At 39.2% G+C, this 13,413-nt stretch overlaps 5 non-coding genes across 5 annotated transcripts; all 5 read right to left on the minus strand.

Annotated features, from left to right (window-relative positions):
* Positions 1–2,573: 2,573 nt before the first annotated feature.
* TRNAE-UUC (transfer RNA glutamic acid (anticodon UUC)) lies at positions 2,574–2,645 on the minus strand. Its single transcript has one exon. It is a non-coding gene; the product is annotated as a tRNA-Glu (tRNA).
* Positions 2,646–3,250: 605 nt separating this feature from the next.
* TRNAY-GUA (transfer RNA tyrosine (anticodon GUA)) lies at positions 3,251–3,340 on the minus strand. The gene is given in 2 exon segments: positions 3,251–3,286; positions 3,304–3,340. It is a non-coding gene; the product is annotated as a tRNA-Tyr (tRNA).
* Positions 3,341–9,601: 6,261 nt separating this feature from the next.
* TRNAE-UUC (transfer RNA glutamic acid (anticodon UUC)) lies at positions 9,602–9,673 on the minus strand. The gene has a single exon. It is a non-coding gene; the product is annotated as a tRNA-Glu (tRNA).
* A 605-nt stretch (positions 9,674–10,278) lies between these two features.
* On the minus strand, positions 10,279–10,368 carry TRNAY-GUA (transfer RNA tyrosine (anticodon GUA)). Its single transcript is given in 2 exon segments — positions 10,279–10,314; positions 10,332–10,368. It is a non-coding gene; the product is annotated as a tRNA-Tyr (tRNA).
* A 991-nt stretch (positions 10,369–11,359) lies between these two features.
* TRNAE-UUC (transfer RNA glutamic acid (anticodon UUC)) lies at positions 11,360–11,432 on the minus strand. The gene has a single exon. It is a non-coding gene; the product is annotated as a tRNA-Glu (tRNA).
* Between the last annotated feature and the right edge of the window lie 1,981 nt (positions 11,433–13,413).

A 13,413-nucleotide genomic window follows, 5' to 3' on the forward strand; every position in this document is an offset into this window, starting at 1 on the left:
TCATGCTCCAGACCACTCAGTGATCAGTGAGGTGGGCAATGTTTGATGATGTGATTTGCATCATCACGGCACGTCCCTGACCACTTGCAGATTTGTAAATGCCAATCCAGCAGGATAGGTAACAATGCAATAAATCCATGTGTGATGTCTGGAGGCCACTTTCCAAGTAGTGGATAAGGTTCTCATTTCCATTTTAATGAGTTGCAAAGAGCTATGGAAACTATCCCCAGTACCAGAACTCGTGTCTCTATCACCTGCCTCTGCACTGTACTTTAACAGAGCACTGAAACCATAATTGCCCTACTAGGGGCTCAGCAGCATGCAGGATGATTAACAGGCAGCAGAAATGAATACAAGTTACAGTTTCTCTGACTATTAAAGATAAACAGCATTGAGTCATGCATATTTCTGGTTAATTAATATGTCAGAAATTACCCTCTAAAATTATATGAAAAATTTTCCTTCGAGCCGGAGTTGAACCAACATCCCTACTGCACCATTAAAAAGTTGTGAACTTTCCCTGGAAACCCATTGATCCACAAGTTCAAGAGTTCTTTTTTTTCACATGAAGGATGTGATACATATAAAATAGGGTTGTCCCACTTGAAATTTGTAAGATGGATGTTGAAATATGGGGTCAGAGCAGTTCTGTCCTTATTTTGGATACAGAAATGTTGGGAGTTATATAAATCCTGTGGATTTGACCACATCCCATTTCCATAACCAAAGCACAGTTTCTCCTGGATTTTGTTGCTGAGATCAACAGAGCGGGCATTAAACAAGTGGTACTGTTGCTGCCATTCAAAAAAGCTTCAACTTCCCATACCGGGAGTTGAAACTGGGCCGCCTGGGTGAAAACCAGGAATCCTAAGCGCTAGACCATATGGGACTTTTCCATTGACTGTTTCAGCATAGCAGCAGAACAAATATAACATGCTTTGCTGTAATGTATCTTAACTCTGTGTATTTCATATTTAACCAGGTGGTGACATGGAGTGGGTTTGGCATGGCCTATGATGACACTAATTTCATCATCATGCTCCAGACCACTCAGTGATCAGTGAGGTGGGCAATGTTTGATGATGTGATTTGCATCATCACGGCACGTCCCTGACCACTTGCAGATTTGTAAATGCCAATCCAGCAGGATAGGTAACAATGCAATAAATCCATGTGTGATGTCTGGAGGCCACTTTCCAAGAAGTGGAAAAGGTTCTCATTTCCATTTTAATGAGTTGCAAAAAGCTATGGAAAGTATCCCCAGTAACAGAACTTTTGTCTCTATCACCTGCCTCTGCGCTGTACTTCAACAGAGCACAGAAACCATAATTGCCCTACTAGAGACTCAGCAGCATGCAGGATGATTAACAGGCAGCAGAAATGAACACAAGTTACAGTTTCTCTGACTATTAAAGATAAACAGCATGAGTCATGCATATTTCTGGGTATTTAATATGTTAGAAATTGCCCTCTAAAATAATATGAAAAACTTTCCTTCAAGCCGGAGTTGAACCAGTGACCTAAGGATTTCTGTACCAATTTCCTCTACAGTCCTCCACTCTACCAGCTGAGCTATCGAAGGATTGTGCTTTAGAGGACTTCTGATGTCATGTGCACTACATCTGACTGATTGAAAACATAAACAGAATTGAATTATCCTTAAAACAGAAAAATTGCTTGTCTAGATAAAGAGATCCACATTTTTATTTCTGGTCTACTTGCTCATCAAAAGTTGTAAAAATTGTCATGTTTAATAATTGGTAATACATCATTAAAAGTTTGATTTTTATTTGTTCATTTTGAATTAATTAGCTTCAGAAATAGTTGGGAAAACAGCTTCCTTAGATTTTCCAACTGCAGACGCCTTTACGTCAAGATTAAAAATGCTGGAAAATTTTCAACCTCTTCTGCGTTCTCCAATTTAGCTTGACTTTTTTAATTGATGAAAATTCCAGAAATTGTGGTGACAAATTGTCAAACTTTTGCCCAGTGAGACAAATATGGATTTCTAGTCAATGGTCCACGCTGCCACCACTATTTCTCACAGTACTCTCTGTTTTTACAATGCATCTTCTATGGGTTCAGATCCATGGGATTTCAGAAGTAATATTGTATTTCAGTTCCCATCCGTGGTCTCTTAAACCTGTCCTTTGTATGCTGATTAAGGAAAGCGGAGAAATTCTGGGCACAGAAGCAGACATTATTGGTTTGTAAGCATTTGCGTAGTCTAGTTTCATTCAGAACATCCCTACTGCACAATTAAAAAGTTGTGAACTCTCCCTGGAAACCCATTGATCCACAAGTTCAAGAGTTCTTTTTTTTCACATGAAGGATGTGTTACATATAAAATAGGGTTGTCCCACTCGAAATTTGGAAGATGGATGTTGAAATATGGGGTCATACCAGTTCTGTCCTAATTTTGGATACAGAAATGTTGGGAGGTATATAAATCCTGTGGATTTGACCACATCCCATTTCCATAACCAAAGCACAGTTTCTCCTGGATTTTGTTGCTGAGATCAACAGAGCATTAAACAAGTGGTACTGTTGCTGCCATTCAAAAAAGCGTCAACTTCCCATACCGGGAGTCGAACCCGGGCCACCTGGGTGAAAACCAGGAATCCTAACCGCTAGACCACATGGGACTTTTCGGTTGAGTGTTTAAGCATAGCAGCAGAACAAATATATCATGCTTTGCTGTAATGTATCTTAACTCTCTGTGTATTTCATATTTAACCAGGTGGTGACATGGAGTGGGTTTGGCATGGCCTAAGATGACACTAATTTCATCATCACGCTCCAGACCACTCAGTGATCAGTTAGGTGGGCAATGTTTGATGATGTGATTTGCATCATCACGGCACGTCCCTGACCACTTGCAGATTTGTAAATGCCAATCCAGCAGGATAGGTAACAATGCAATAAATCCATGTGTGATGTCTGTAGGCCACTTTCCAAGAAGTGGAAAAGGTTCTCATTTCCATTTTAATGAGTTGCAAAGAGCTATGGAAAGTATCCCCAGTAACAGAACTCGTGTCTCTATCACCTGCCTCTGCACTGTACTTCAACAGAGCACAGAAACCATAATTGCCCTACTAGAGGCTCAGCAGCATGCAGGATGATTAACAGGCAGCAGAAATGAAAACAAGTTACAGTTTCTCTGACTATTAAAGATAAACAGCATGAGTCATGCATATTTCTGGGTATTTAATATGTCAGAAATTGCCCTCTAAAATGATATGAAAAACTTTCCTTCGAGCCGGAGTTGAACCAGCGACCTAAGGATTTCTGTACCAATTTCCTCTACAGTCCTCTGCTCTACCAGCTGAGCTATCGAAGGATTGTGCTTTAGAGAATTTCTGATGTCATGTGCACTACATCTGACTGAGTGAAAACACACACAGAATTGAAATATCCATAAAACAGAAAAATTGCTTGTCTAGATAAAGAGATGCACATTTTTATTTCTGGTCTACTTGCTCATCAAAAGTTGTAAAAATTGTCATATTTAATAATTGGTAATACATCATTAAAAGTTTGATTTTTATTTGTTCATTTTGAATTAATTAGCTTCAGAAATAGTTGGGAAAACAGCTTCCTTAGATTTTCCAACTGCAGACGCCTTTACGTTAAGATTAAAAATGCTGGAAAATTTTCAACCTCTTCTGCGTTCTCCAATTTAGCTTGACTTTTTTAATTGATGAAAATTTCAGAAATTGTGGTGACAAATTGTCAAACTTTTGCCCAGTGAGACAAAAATGGATTTCTAGTCAATGGTCCACGCTGCCACCACTATTTCTCACAGTACTCTCTGTTTTTACAATGCATCTTCTATGGGTTCAGATCCATGGGATTTCAGAAGTAATATTGTATTTCAGTTCCCATCCGTGGTGTCTTAAACCTGTCCTTTGTATGCTGATTAAGGAAAGCGGAGAAATTCTGGGCACAGAAGCAGACATTATTGGTTTATAAGCATTGGCGTAGTCTAGTTTCATTCAGAACATCCCTACTGCACCATTAAAAAGTTGTGAACTCTCCCTGGAAACCCATTGATCCACAAGTTCAAGAGTTCTTTTTTTTCACATGAAGGATGTGTTACATATAAAATAGGGTTGTCCCACTCGAAATTTGGAAGATGGATGTTGAAATATGGGTTCAGACCAGTTCTGTCCTAATTTTGGATACAGAAATGTTGGGAGGTATATAAATACTGTGGATTTCACCACATCCCATTTATATAACCAAAGCACAGTTTCTCCTGGATTTTGTTGCTGAGATCAACAGAGCATTAAACAAGTGCTACTGTTGCTGCCATTCAAAAAAGCTTCAACTTCCCATACCGGGAGTCGAACCCGGGCCGCCTGGGTGAAAACCAGGAATCCAAACTGCTAGACCATATGGGACTTTTCCGTTGAGTGTTTCAGCATAGCAGCAGAACAAATATATCATGCTTTGCTGTAATGTATCTTAACTCTCTGTGTATTTTATATTTAACCAGGTGGTGACATGGAGTGGGTTTGGCATGGCCTAAGATGACACTAATTTCATCATCACGCTCCAGACCACTCAGTGATCAGTGAGGTGGGCAATGTTTGATGATGTGATTTGCATCATCACGGCACGTCCCTGACCACTTGCAGATTTGTAAATGCCAATCCAGCAGGATAGGTAACAATGCAATAAATCCATGTGTGATGTCTGGAGGCCACTTTCCAAGAAGTGGAAAAGGTTCTCATTTCCATTTTAATGAGTTGCAAAGAGCTATGGAAAGTATCCCCAGTAACAGAACTCGTGTCTCTATCACCTGCCTCTGCACTGTACTTCAACAGAGCACAGAAACCATAATTGCCCTACTAGAGGCTCAGCAGCATGCAGGATGATTAACAGGCAGCAGAAATGAAAACAAGTTACAGTTTCTCTGACTATTAAAGATAAACAGCATGAGTCATGCATATTTCTGGGTATTTAATATGTCAGAAATTGCCCTCTAAAATTATATGAAAACTTTCCTTCGAGCCGGAGCTGAACCAGCGACCTAAGGATTTCTGTACCAAATTCCTCTACAGTCCTCTGCTCTACCAGCTGAGCTATCGAAGGATTGTGCTTTAGAGGATTTCTGATGTCATGTGCACTACATCTGACTGAGTGAAAACATAAACAGAATTGAATTATCCATAAAACAGAAAAATTGCTTGTCTAGATAAAGAGATGCACATTTTTATTTCTGGTCTACTTGCTCATCAAAAGTTGTAAAAATTGTCATATTTAATAATTGGTAATACATCATTAAAAGTTTGATTTTTATTTGTTCATTTTGAATTAATTAGCTTCAGAAATAGTTGGGAAAACAGCTTCCTTAGATTTTCCAACTGCAGACGCCTTTACGTTAAGATTAAAAATGCTGGAAAATTTTCAACCTCTTCTGCGTTCTCCAATTTAGCTTGACTTTTTTAATTGATGAAAATTTCAGAAATTGTGGTGACAAATTGTCAAACTTTTGCCCAGTGAGACAAAAATGGATTTCTAGTCAATGGTCCACGCTGCCACCACTATTTCTCACAGTACTCTCTGTTTTTACAATGCATCTTCTATGGGTTCAGATCCATGGGATTTCAGAAGTAATATTGTATTTCAGTTCCCATCCGTGGTGTCTTAAACCTGTCCTTTGTATGCTGATTAAGGAAAGCGGAGAAATTCTGGGCACAGAAGCAGACATTATTGGTTTATAAGCATTGGCGTAGTCTAGTTTCATTCAGAACATCCCTACTGCACCATTAAAAAGTTGTGAACTCTCCCTGGAAACCCATTGATCCACAAGTTCAAGAGTTCTTTTTTTTCACATGAAGGATGTGTTACATATAAAATAGGGTTGTCCCACTCGAAATTTGGAAGATGGATGTTGAAATATGGGTTCAGACCAGTTCTGTCCTAATTTTGGATACAGAAATGTTGGGAGGTATATAAATACTGTGGATTTCACCACATCCCATTTATATAACCAAAGCACAGTTTCTCCTGGATTTTGTTGCTGAGATCAACAGAGCATTAAACAAGTGCTACTGTTGCTGCCATTCAAAAAAGCTTCAACTTCCCATACCGGGAGTCGAACCCGGGCCGCCTGGGTGAAAACCAGGAATCCAAACTGCTAGACCATATGGGACTTTTCCGTTGAGTGTTTCAGCATAGCAGCAGAACAAATATATCATGCTTTGCTGTAATGTATCTTAACTCTCTGTGTATTTTATATTTAACCAGGTGGTGACATGGAGTGGGTTTGGCATGGCCTAAGATGACACTAATTTCATCATCACGCTCCAGACCACTCAGTGATCAGTGAGGTGGGCAATGTTTGATGATGTGATTTGCATCATCACGGCACGTCCCTGACCACTTGCAGATTTGTAAATGCCAATCCAGCAGGATAGGTAACAATGCAATAAATCCATGTGTGATGTCTGGAGGCCACTTTCCAAGAAGTGGAAAAGGTTCTCATTTCCATTTTAATGAGTTGCAAAGAGCTATGGAAAGTATCCCCAGTAACAGAACTCGTGTCTCTATCACCTGCCTCTGCACTGTACTTCAACAGAGCACAGAAACCATAATTGCCCTACTAGAGGCTCAGCAGCATGCAGGATGATTAACAGGCAGCAGAAATGAAAACAAGTTACAGTTTCTCTGACTATTAAAGATAAACAGCATGAGTCATGCATATTTCTGGGTATTTAATATGTCAGAAATTGCCCTCTAAAATTATATGAAAACTTTCCTTCGAGCCGGAGCTGAACCAGCGACCTAAGGATTTCTGTACCAAATTCCTCTACAGTCCTCTGCTCTACCAGCTGAGCTATCGAAGGATTGTGCTTTAGAGGATTTCTGATGTCATGTGCACTACATCTGACTGAGTGAAAACATAAACAGAATTGAATTATCCATAAAACAGAAAAATTGCTTGTCTAGATAAAGAGATCCACATTTTTATTTCTGGTCTACTTGCTCATCAAAAGTTGTAAAAATTGTCATATTTAATAATTGGTAATACATCATTAAAAGTTTGATTTTTTTTTGTTCATTTTGAATTAATTAGCTTCAGAAATAGTTGGGAAAACAGCTTCCTTAGATTTTCAAACTGCAGACGCCTTTACGTTAAGATTAAAAATGCTGGAAAATTTTCAACCTCTTCTGCGTTCTCCAATTTAGCTTGACTTTTTTAATTGATGAAAATTTCAGAAATTGTGGTGACAAATTGTCAAACTTTTGCCCAGTGAGACAAAAATGGATTTCTAGTCAATGGTCCACGCTGCCACCACTATTTCTCACAGTACTCTCTGTTTTTACAATGCATCTTCTATGGGTTCAGATCCATGGGATTTCAGAAGTAATATTGTATTTCAGTTCCCATCCGTGGTGTCTTAAACCTGTCCTTTGTATGCTGATTAAGGAAAGCGGAGAAATTCTGGGCACAGAAGCAGACATTATTGGTTTATAAGCATTGGCGTAGTCTAGTTTCATTCAGAACATCCCTACTGCACCATTAAAAAGTTGTGAACTCTCCCTGGAAACCCATTGATCCACAAGTTCAAGAGTTCTTTTTTTTCACATGAAGGATGTGTTACATATAAAATAGGGTTGTCCCACTCGAAATTTGGAAGATGGATGTTGAAATATGGGGTCAGACCAGTTCTGTTCTAATTTTGGATACAGAAATGTTGGGAGGTATATAAATACTGTGGATTTGACCACATCCCATTTCCATAACCAAAGCACAGTTTTTCCTGGATTTTGTTGCTGAGATCAACAGAGCATTAAACAAGTGGTACTGTTGCTGCCATTCAAAAAAGCTTCAACTTCCCAAACCAGGAGTCGAACCCAGGCCGCCTGGGTGAAAATCAGGAATCCTAACCGCTAGACCATATGGGACTTTTTCGTTGAGCGTTTAAGCATAGCAGCAGAACAAATATATTATGCTTTGCTGTAATGTATCTTAACTCTGTGTATTTCATATTTAACCAGGTGGTGACATGGAGTGGGTTTGGCATGGCCTAAGATGACACTAATTTCATCATCACGCTCCAGACCACTCAGTGATCAGTGAGGTGGGCAATGTTTGATGATGTGATTTGCATCATCACGGCACGTCCCTGACCACTTGCAGATTTGTAAATGCCAATCCAGCAGGATAGGTAACAATGCAATAAATCCATGTGTGATGTCTGTAGGCCACTTTCCAAGAAGTGGAAAAGGTTCTCATTTCCATTTTAATGAGTTGCAAAGAGCTATTGAAAGTATCCCCAGTAACAGAACTCGTGTCTCTATCACCTGCCTCTGCACTGTACTTCAACAGAGCACAGAAACCATAATTGCCCTACTAGAGGCTCAGCAGCATGCAGGATGATTAACAGGCAGCAGAAATGAAAACAAGTTACAGTTTCTCTGACTATTAAAGATAAACAGCATGAGTCATGCATATTTCTGGGTATTTAATATGTCAGAAATTGCCCTCTAAAATGATATGAAAAACTTTCCTTCGAGCCGGAGTTAAACCAGTGACCTAAGGATTTCTGTACCAATTTCCTCTACAGTCCTCCGCTCTACCAGCTGAGCTATCAAAGGATTGTGCTTTAGAGGATTTCTGATGTCATGTGCACTACATCTGACTGAGTGAAAACACAAACAGAATTGAAATATCCATAAAACAGAAAAATTGCTTGTCTAGATAAAGAGATGCACATTTTTATTTCTGGTCTACTTGCTCATCAAAAGTTGTAAAAATTGTCATATTTAATAATTGGTAATACATCATTAAAAGTTTGATTTTTATTTGTTCATTTTGAATTAATTAGCTTCAGAAATAGTTGGGAAAACAGCTTCCTTAGATTTTCCAACTGCAGACGCCTTTACGTTAAGATTAAAAATGCTGGAAAATTTTCAACCTCTTCTGCGTTCTCCAATTTAGCTTGACTTTTTTAATTGATGAAAATTCCAGAAATTGTGGTGACAAATTGTCAAACTTTTGCCCAGTGAGACAAAAATGGGTTTCTAGTCAATGGTCCACGCTGCCACCACTATTTCTCACAGTACTCTCTGTTTTTACAATGCATCTTCTATGGGTTCAGATCCATGGGATTTCAGAAGTAATATTGTATTTCAGTTCCCATCCGTGGTCTCTTAAACCTGTCCTTTGTATGCTGATTAAGGAAAGCGGAGAAATTCTGGGCACAGAAGCAGACATTATTGGTTTGTAAGCATTGGCGTAGTCTAGTTTCATTCAGAACATCCCTACTGCACCATTAAAAAGTTGTGAACTCTCCCTGGAAACCCATTGATCCACAAGTTCAAGAGTTCTTTTTTTTCACATGAAGGATGTGTTACATATAAAATAGGGTTGTCCCACTCGAAATTTGGAAGATGGATGTTGAAATATGGGGTCAGACCAGTTCTGTCCTAATTTTGGATACAGAAATGTTGGGAGGTATATAAATCCTGTGGATTTGACCACATCCCATTTCCATAACCAAAGCACAGTTTCTCCTGGATTTTGTTGCTGAGATCAACAGAGCATTAAACAAGTGGTACTGTTGCTGCCATTCAAAAAAGCTTCAACTTCCCATACCGGGAGTCGAACCCGGGCCGCCTGGGTGAAAACCAGGAATCCTAACTGCTAGACCATATGGGACTTTTCTGTTGAGTGTTTCAGCATAGCAGCAGAACAAATATATCATGCTTTGCTGTAATGTATCTTAACTCTCTGTGTATTTCATATTTAACCAGGTGGTGACATGGAGTGGGTTTGGCATGGCCTAAGATGACACTAATTTCATCATCACGCTCCAGACCACTCAGTGATCAGTGAGGTGGGCAATGTTTGATGATGTGATTTGCATCATCACGGCACGTCCCTGACCACTTGCAGATTTGTAAATGCCAATCCAGCAGGATAGGTAACAATGCAATAAATCCATGTGTGATGTCTGTAGGCCACTTTCCAAGAAGTGGAAAAGGTTCTCATTTCCATTTTAATGAGTTGCAAAGAGCTATGGAAAGTATCCCCAGTAACAGAACTCGTGTCTCTATCACCTGCCTCTGCACTGTACTTCAACAGAGCACAGAAACCATAATTGCCCTACTAGAGGCTCAGCAGCATGCAGGATGATTAACAGGCAGCAGAAATGAAAACAAGTTACAGATTCTCTGACTATTAAAGATAAACAGCATGAGTCATGCATATTTCTGGGTATTTAATATGTCAGAAATTGCCCTCTAAAATGATATGAAAAACTTTCCTTCGAGCTGGAGTTGAACCAGCGACCTAAGGATTTCTGTACCAATTTCCTCTACAGTCCTCCACTCTACCAGCTGAGCTATCGAAGGATTGTGCTTTAGAGGATTTCTGATGTCATGTGCACTACATCTGACTGAGTGAAAACATAAACAGAATTTAATTATCCATAAAACAGAAAAATTGCTTGTCTAGATAAAGAGATCCACATTTTTATTTCTGGTCTACTTGCTCATCAAAAGTTGTAAAAATTGTCATATTTAATAATTGGTAATACATCATTAAAAGTTTGATTTTTATTTGTTCATTTTGAATTAATTAGCTTCAGAAATAGTTGGGAAAACAGCTTCCTTAGATTTTCCAACTGCAGACGCCTTTACGTCAAGATTAAAAATGCTGGAAAATTTTCAACCTCTTCTGCGTTCTCCAATTTAGCTTGACTTTTTTAATTGATGAAAATTCCAGAAATTGTGGTGACAAATTGTCAAACTTTTGCCCAGTGAGACAAAAATGGATTTCTAGTCAATGGTCCACGCTGCCACCACTATTTCTCACAGTACTCTCTGTTTTTACAATGCATCTTCTATGGGTTCAGATCCATGGGATTTCAGAAGTAATATTGTATTTCAGTTCCCATCCGTGGTCTCTTAAACCTGTCCTTTGTATGCTGATTAAGGAAAGCGGAAAAATTCTGGGCACAGAAGCAGACATTATTGGTTTGTAAGCATTTGCGTAGTCTAGTTTCATTCAGAACATACCTACTGCACCATTAAAAAGTTGTGAACTCTCCCTGGAAACCCATTGATCCACAAGTTCAAGAGTTCTTTTTTTTCACATGAAGGATGTGTTACATATAAAATAGGGTTGTCCCACTCGAAATTTGGAAGATGGATGTTGAAATATGGGGTCAGACCAGTTCTGTCCTAATTTTGGATACAGAAATGTTGGGAGGTATATAAATCCTGTGGATTTGACCACATCCCATTTCCATAACCAAAGCACAGTTTCTCCTGGATTTTGTTGCTGAGATCAACAGAGCATTAAACAAGTGGTACTGTTGCTGCCATTCAAAAAAGCGTCAACTTCCCATACCGGGAGTCGAAACCCGGGCCACCTGGGTGAAAACCAGGAATCCTAACCGCTAGACCACATGGGACTTTTCGGTTGAGTGTTTAAGCATAGCAGCAGAACAAATATATCATGCTTTGCTGTAATGTATCTTAACTCTCTGTGTATTTCATATTTAACCAGGTGGTGACATGGAGTGGGTTTGGCATGGCCTAAGATGACACTAATTTCATCATCACGCTCCAGACCACTCAGTGATCAGTTAGGTGGGCAATGTTTGATGATGTGATTTGCATCATCACGGCACGTCCCTGACCACTTGCAGATTTGTAAATGCCAATCCAGCAGGATAGGTAACAATGCAATAAATCCATGTGTGATGTCTGGAGGCCACTTTCCAAGAAGTGGAAAAGGTTCTCATTTCCATTTTAATGAGTTGCAAAGAGCTATGGAAAGTATCCCCAGTAACAGAACTCGTGTCTCTATCACCTGCCTCTGCACTGTACTTCAACAGAGCACAGAAACCATAATTGCCCTACTAGAGGCTCAGCAGCATGCAGGATGATTAACAGGCAGCAGAAATGAAAACAAGTTACAGTTTCTCTGACTATTAAAGATAAACAGCATGAGTCATGCATATTTCTGGGTATTTAATATGTCAGAAATTGCCCTCTAAAATGATATGAAAAACTTTCCTTTGAGCCGGAGTTGAACCAGCGACCTAATGATTTCTGTACCAATTTCCTCTACAGTCCTCTGCTCTACCAGCTGAGCTATCGAAGGATTGTGCTTTAGAGAATTTCTGATGTCATGTGCACTACATCTGACTGAGTGAAAACACACACAGAATTGAAATATCCATAAAACAGAAAAATTGCTTGTCTAGATAAAGAGATGCACATTTTTATTTCTGGTCTACTTGCTCATCAAAAGTTGTAAAAATTGTCATATTTAATAATTGGTAATACATCATTAAAAGTTTGATTTTTATTTGTTCATTTTGAATTAATTAGCTTCAGAAATAGTTGGGAAAACAGCTTCCTTAGATTTTCCAACTGCAGACGCCTTTACGTTAAGATTAAAAATGCTGGAAAATTTTCAACCTCTTCTGCGTTCTCCAATTTAGCTTGACTTTTTTAATTGATGAAAATTTCAGAAATTGTGGTGACAAATTGTCAAACTTTTGCCCAGTGAGACAAAAATGGATTTCTAGTCAATGGTCCACGCTGCCACCACTATTTCTCACAGTACTCTCTGTTTTTACAATGCATCTTCTATGGGTTCAGATCCATGGGATTTCAGAAGTAATATTGTATTTCAGTTCCCATCCTTGGTGTCTTAAACCTGTCCTTTGTATGCTGATTAAGGAAAGAGGAGAAATTCTGGGCACAGAAGCAGACATTATTGGTTTATAAGCATTGGCGTAGTCTAGTTTCATTCAGAACATCCCTACTGCACCATTAAAAAGTTGTGAACTCTCCCTGGAAACCCATTGATCCACAAGTTCAAGAGTTCTTTTTTTTCACATGAAGGATGTGTTACATATAAAATAGGGTTGTCCCACTCGAAATTTGGAAGATGGATGTTGAAATATGGGGTCAGACCAGTTCTGTCCTAATTTTGGATACAGAAATGTTGGGAGGTATATAAATACTGTGGATTTCACCACATCCCATTTATATAACCAAAGCACAGTTTCTCCTGGATTTTGTTGCTGAGATCAACAGAGCATTAAACAGGTGATACTGTTGCTGCCATTCAAAAAAGCTTCAACTTCCCATACCGGGAGTCGAACCCGGGCCGCCTGGGTGAAAACTAGGAATCCAAACTGCTAGACCATATGGGACTTTTCCGTTGAGTGTTTCAGCATAGCAGCAGAACAAATATATCATGCTTTGCTGTAATGTATCTTAACTCTCTGTGTATTTTATATTTAACCAGGTGGTGACATGGAGTGGGTTTGGCATGGCCTAAGATGACACTAATTTCATCATCACGCTCCAGACCACTCAGTGATCAGTGAGGTGGGCAATGTTTGATGATGTGATTTGCATCATCACGGCACGTCC

This window comes from Mixophyes fleayi, chromosome 3, assembly GCF_038048845.1.
Source record: "Mixophyes fleayi isolate aMixFle1 chromosome 3, aMixFle1.hap1, whole genome shotgun sequence".
Lineage (NCBI taxonomy): Eukaryota > Metazoa > Chordata > Amphibia > Anura > Limnodynastidae > Mixophyes > Mixophyes fleayi.